Source organism: Fukomys damarensis, unplaced genomic scaffold, assembly GCF_012274545.1.
Source record: "Fukomys damarensis isolate Sample0158 unplaced genomic scaffold, DMR_v1.0_HiC HiC_scaffold_1, whole genome shotgun sequence".
NCBI classification, from domain to species: domain Eukaryota; kingdom Metazoa; phylum Chordata; class Mammalia; order Rodentia; family Bathyergidae; genus Fukomys; species Fukomys damarensis.
In genome coordinates, this window is record NW_022900913.1 from 43,542,883 (window position 1) to 43,550,039 (window position 7,157).

Here is a 7,157-nt window from a genome sequence, read left to right on the forward strand (position 1 = left end):
GCCCTACTGACACTTAATATGTTTTCAAATCAAACTGGTACTGTGGCTACAGTGCTAGGCAAATAATATCAATATATTGAATACTTTTTCTGAAAAGCTAATAGTGCTTCACTAAAAAACGTCACTAAGATACATAGGAAATTAAGAGATATGTTTATGTGACTAAAATATAATATTTTTATAAAACCATTTACTTTGGCTATTTTAATGCAGCGGTAAATGAGAGCTCAAATCTACCATCTTTATAGGAATTTGTGATGTGTCTGATAATGTCTGCTATTTTTAACATTACAAACTTTTAGGTTTTCAATAAAAATAGCTGAATAGCCCCAAGATTTCTAGAGTTCTTTTGACTCAATTCTTAGAAGTATTTAAATATAAGTACTAAAACTCTTATATTAAATTATTATAACTCCCAATTTTTATTTGTTTTGAAAATAAAAAGGGAGCCTTAAGAAACCATGATATGTCATTCAGAGGCCACAAATTCTAAAATAAAAAAGATACTTAGAATCTTGGAAGACTGAGTGAAAATATTAAATTACTGCTTAGTATATTATAGTGTATTGACTTAGTCACTAAAGCAAGTTAGCTATTGCTGTTTATATATAAAACACATTCTTATTTTCAGTTTTTAGCCATGCCCATAAAATATGTCATTTTAGTTGCAATTCTAAATGAACCAGTAAATTGAATGCTAATAAGTTCAAGGTGAAATTATTTTGATGTATCAGAGAACTAAGATGAACATCAACTTATAACTTCCCTTTCTGGATAAATAATTATGGCATCTTAGTACAGTATGTTTAATCAGCATTGGAGTTTCAGCTAACACAGACCAAAGAAGTTATGCACCTAAATTTAAACTCTTATCTCTCTATATATGAGTTTCATCACTACCTTACAGAATTTTTAAACAGTTTTAAATCAATAAGAACTATTTTCCTAGAGTGTATTTGAAATTTTTCCATTTTTGCTATCAAATTATTTTCTCAGTTATATTCACCCAAGTTAAAGAAAATCACTTTCATTTGAAATAAGAATTCCATATTTCTATTTCAATCCATCCTCTTTGAAACTAGGATGAAATAATGTTGCTATTTAATACAATCATGTACCTCCAAGTTGAAAAGACAAGTAATTTTTTTAAGTCACAGTCTTCCAAATATTTAGTGATTAGTGAAACCATACCCTGCCCTATGTATTTCATTCATTCTCATTTACCAGATGGTGATTGTCATGAGGTTTCATTTTTCGTTTTGTTTTCAATAATGGGAATTGAAACTGTATTATATCCTCAAACCTTTCTATCTTTTATTTTGAGATAGGATCTTGGTAAATTACCCAGACTCTGTTCAAGTTTACTATCTTCTGCCTCAGCCTCCTGAGCAGCTCAAATTACAGGCACATGTCATCATACCCGATAATTATCATCAATTTCTTTTTTTTTTTTCATTTTTGTTTTTGTTTTGTTTTTTGGTACTAGGGATCGAACTCCAAACCTTGCTCTTGTGAGGCAGGCAGCAGAACCACTGAGCTAAATCCCCAGCCTCTCATCATTAATTTCTAACACCATAGTCCTGGTGGTCTCGAGAACATGAAGTAAAACATTATTATATCTGTTGATTTTCCTGCGGGTAGGACAAAATACTTGATATCTGCAATTTAAAGGAGGAATAGTTCATTTTGGCTCACAATTTCAGAGGTCTGCTGACTCAAAGGTAGAACATCATGGTGAAAGGGCCTGGGGGAAGAAATCTGCTTACTTCATGGAAGTTAGAAAGCAGAGAGAGAGACAGAGAGAGAGAGAGAGAGAGAGAGAGAGAGAGAGAGAGGAAGGGGCAAGGGACAAGAGTATACTCTTCCAGCCCCCACCCCACACACACACACACACTGTGACCCACCTCCTTTAGTCAGGCCACACTTCCTAACACCATATTCAAGGTTGAATTCATCAGTGGACCAATCCACTAATAAGAATAGTGCCTCCATGATCCAGTTACCATTGAAGAGCCCCAATTTCGCAGATAGGAGATGTTTGAAGGACATAACAATTATATAACGTATTTGTGTAGTCTAGGTTTGATTTTCTGCAGCTGTGCTAAATGAAGCAGAAAAATAAGGTCATTTCCAATAAGAACAGTTTCTACCTCCCTTTGAGAAGAGAAATGACTGAAACCAAAGGGATGTGGGTCATGCTACATGCATTTTAGCTACATTAAACTCACATAGGATAGAGCAGTATTCCCAGACACTTTTGACTGGGACAGGCCTGGTTAAGATTTCCTGGGTAAACTGAGGTACATAATCACCCTCTATACTGTTTTGCATCTTCAGCAGTGAACTAATCCAATACTAAAAAGAGGGGGGAAAAAAAGATTTGTTTCATCAAAGGAGACATTAAAGAACATCCTTCAGCTGAATTGGAACTATAAAGTTATGTTTTACAATTTTGTATAAGGAATACTATGATATTTATTCACTTTAATTTCTTGATTTTTTTTTACTAAACTGTATTTCTATATTACTTCTGAATATATCATATGTTCTTCATCATGCCGTTAAAATAAATCAGTTGTATCTTCTCCTTTTACAATGATTTTAGATTTTTAATTTAAAAGTATTATTCTAATCACTTCTTGGCCTTTTGACTAAGATCAAGTGTAAAAATATTCCTAGAATAGTCTGTATGACACAGCCACATGCTTTGTTAAATACATTCTCTCCAGGAGGTAGCTTCTGGAGGAGAAGCCTTTCAATCTGTATAGCTATTCTGTTTAAATAAAGGAAGAAAGTGCTCTCTTAAACCACAACTGCATTTTGCAAATTGAAATTTACATGAACTAATTAATTTAAAACAATGTGAAATAGGAAGCAAAGGCTAAAGGCCTAGGGGAAGTGGGAAGGGTAGGGGGAAAGGAAAGAAAGGAAAAGAAAAAATATGAGAAAAGGAAAAATGGTAACAAAGTCTTTTTAAATAGGGGAGGGTGGAGGGAGTAAAAGGAGGACAGGGTATGGGGAAAAATAACCAGTGTTACATCATGTTTTATTATAACATTAAAGAGGAGAGCAATACAAACTTAAAACTAGTGGGATATTTGATCTTCTTTGCAAAACTAATGCTTGGGTGTCTGGCTCCATCTAAGTGGTTCCCCAAATTTAATAATTAAATAAGAATGCTTACATGTCTGTGTATTAACAGAAAAAGCATATCCTCACAGACATACACACATGCTGGCAATTACTGTCATAGTAAAACCACTGTGTTTTACTCATCTGGTCGCCCAGGTGCATGTGATATCAGGAGTTAGCACTGCTCTGTGCTCTCCCCTATGTGGCTTTCTACTGTCACCCATGCAGTTTTCTCTTGAGCCTTGAGCACTAAGCAACTGAGTCATGGAAACTAAAAGCTGAAAATCACTTAATAATGTTAAAAGTGTATGATCTTAGCCAAGCGTTTAGCTCAGTGGTGCTGCCACCTGCCTTGCAAGCACAAGGTCCCTAGTTAGATCCCTGGTACAAAAAAACAAAACAAAACAAAACAAAAGTATATGATCTTATGGGGCCATATGACCAGCTGTCCAAAGCTACATGTGGCCTGTGGGCTATGGGTTGGACACTCCTGGCCCAGAGAAACCAACTGAGTGACACAGTCAAGTGAGGACCATGGAGAGGGCTTGCCTGGCTCAGGGGGCAGGCAGTTACAAACTCCAGCTGATTATCCATATGTAGAAATGCTAATCTATTACCTAACCATGATGTTGTTCATAAGAAGTTGAAATTTTTCATTTTTTCCCAAAAATTTCAATGACTAAATGGTGACATTTTTTCAAAAATATTTTTAAAACTGTATTCCAACAAGATGTCCCTTCACCAGCAATTTCCAATCTTAGTTCTAAAATTTTTGCCACACTGTCTATATGGATTACACTTTCCTTTTCATTTCTATTAGCTCATGGCTTATATCATGTTATCAAAAGCAGATTACTATAATATAATTAAATATTTGGATCAGAATATCTCAGTGATATTCATCTCCAAACAAAAATTCAAGGGAAAAGTTTGTCAAGGAGAGTTTTTTTAAAGTGACATTTAAATGCAGAAATTTATTTGGTTTTTAAAAGCTAACATTGAATGTATTAAATATCCATCTCTTCTTTGCAGTTTTAAATTTAGTTTGAAAATTTTGCTTGTATTTTACAAAAAAAGTTCAAGGAGACTTTAATATATTGACTCTTTTAAATATTTTACATCAAACATATTGGACTTTCTTTTCAAATACTGCATTGTAAAAAATATTACATGTAAGCATTATTATAAATTGAATAAATTAAATTGATAGACATAAACTTAAGTTTTCACTCATAATACTAAATATAAATGTCATAATTTTTTAATTAAAATTCTAAATCATCAGTTACTAAAATTTCAGTTTTTAATTTGAATTATATCACTAATACCTTACTGTATATGAAATACTTGTGCACAATTCTCTTTTTTTTTTTTTTGAGACAGGGTCTCACTATGTAGTTGAGACTGACCTGGAACCAGGTGGTCTCGCACTCACAGCAATCCTCCTGCCTCAGCCTCCCAAGTGCTGGAATTACAGTTGTGTGCCACCACACCTGGCACTTGTGCATAATTCTAATGATAGGCCTAATATGTATAAATTATCTAACTAAATTTATTAATTCCATGATTTCAAGTGTCTTCAACATTTATGTACTTAATACTCAATCTTTTTGAAATTGGAAGGTACTTTACTGTAAAGAAATTATTATGTCACCTAAAAATTTCTTGTTTATAACCTTGGCTAGCTGAAATTTCATATACAATATGAGGTATGGACCAAAATTCTTAACCGCAGTACTATCTAAGATATTGAGGGAATGTAGCTGGCTCTATTAATCATTCATAAATTAGGGGTGATCTCCTAGTGCTCAGAGCTGTATAGTGAACATTCTCTGTTTTGAGTTATTACTGTATCTCTGTTCGAACTACTCTACACAAGTTCATGAGAAACAATTGCTAAAATTTCAGAAATTGTGAACAATTTGTTAAAACAGCCGTTATTACAATTGTTTAATATAAATGTACAATTAAATATTTTTAAAGTCAGTAAACACTCAAAATTCATCAATAGCATATTGTTTTATTAGATTTTATCTTTATTTCTTCAGTTAGGCCTTTTAAAAAATGTCCTGCAGAGTGGAAATACAATGGTATGCTAACGTATCTCTTCCCATCTCCACATTCAATGACATCACTCCAGCATCTTGAAATCAGTCATTGTAAAAATATTTACACCACAAGCTCAACAAATGCAACAAATCAGGGAACTGTCCACCTTCCCGAAAAGCAGCTGGTTAAGTGTTTAGCAGTACTGCGCTGGTCATCATTATCTTACTACATTTGCATTCCCTTCCATGTTACTCAATCACTTGTTTGAACTTTGGATCTCTTTAGCTTTTGAAATATTTTAACATCTTGTAAGTAGTTCTAAAGTTCTCCTAATTTACATAATCCTGCATTTTCGCATTCTTTTGTCCAGTAAGATCACTCAAGTACATAATAATTTGATATCCTAGTGAAACTTTTGGCACATCTGACTCTGAGATCTCAACTTGAAAGGTCATGCTCCTTCTGCCAACCTCAAAGGAGTGCAAAAGGAAGGCACTGTGCATTTTATTTCATTTACCCTTGGTGCTTGATTTCTCATAGCACTAATTTGTTAAAGGCTTAGAAGAGAGAATTTGTTCTAATTTGCATAATTGGGTACAATATCTAATCATTTGTTATTTCACAGCAGAGATAGCTCAGTAAATTTGTTATTTTATCTCAATTTATAAGTGAAGTTATTTTGCCTCGATCGCTGAAATCAATTTTGTTTTTTATATAGAAAGTTATTATAAGGCTTATCTTGGGGCAAATCCATATATTCTATTTAATAGAATTACAAACATTGATGAACCATGATATTATGTTCCAACACTGCACATAAAAGTTCAAATTTTTAATTTGCATTCACTAACATAATTAAATGTGGCAATTCAAACAAACTTTCTATTACAAAAGTTAATAAGGCATAAAGAGAGTGGTAGAATAAAATATGAATCTTAGCATATATACACTAGTATCTCTTTCAAGTCAAGGCAAAACAAAGTAGAATCCACAGGGTTCTGTTTATAGAAGAGCTTATTAAAAGCTTTAAAAAATACTGTCTCCTGCTTGGAGTAAAATTTCAATATTGATTTCTCTGTGTACCTTATGAAAATGCATCTATTCATTTTAGTCTCATATAATTTCATTAGATTAAAATCTTCATAATGGAAAAAATGTCTGATGATGTTACAAATCACAGAGGCCCAAGTTAAAAAAAATCCTATCTGAAGGCATGTATGTAATTTACATATATATATATATATATATATAAAAGTACATTATGAATACATTCATTGTGGATAGTTGTTACATGTATATAGCACATCTTATTTGGGTCCCCTTCCTCCTTCTCTTAGTCTCCTTCCCATTTGTCAAAGATCTATTGCCCTATTTCCTTTGTCTGTCATTTATTTTGCTCTTTATTTATTCTTTGAGTTTTTCATATAAGAGAAACATACAATTTTTAAGTTTATGTATCTGATTCATTTCTCTTAATATTATGGATTCAAGGTACATCTATTTTCCTACAAATGACTCGTCTATCCTTCTTCGTGGCAGAGTAGTACTTCATTATGTATAAATACAATTTATCTATTCATCACTGATGGACATACAAGATGCTTACACAATTTAGCTATTATGAGTTGTGCTGCTATAAACTGTGTATCCATGTATCACTCTCATATCCCTATTTTTCTTCCTTCCCCAACCTTCTACTGCCTGCCGTCCTGAGACCTAGTATAGCTCAGCAGTTATGTCACTTTTGAATTCAAGAGGAAGAGCAGACAAAAGTGGTACAAAATTAATGGAAGAGAAAAAAAAAGAAAGAAAGGAAGGAAGATGGGCCAAGTATTTGTCTGTTAGGGCTCAGATCCATTTCCTGGCCTATCCTTCCTTTGTTCTGAAATGTAAGAATGGCCCTTGCAACTATATTTCTCAAATTGCTCTTTTACAATTTGGTCAATGGGAGGGTGCGGGCAAAAAGGAAGAAAAAA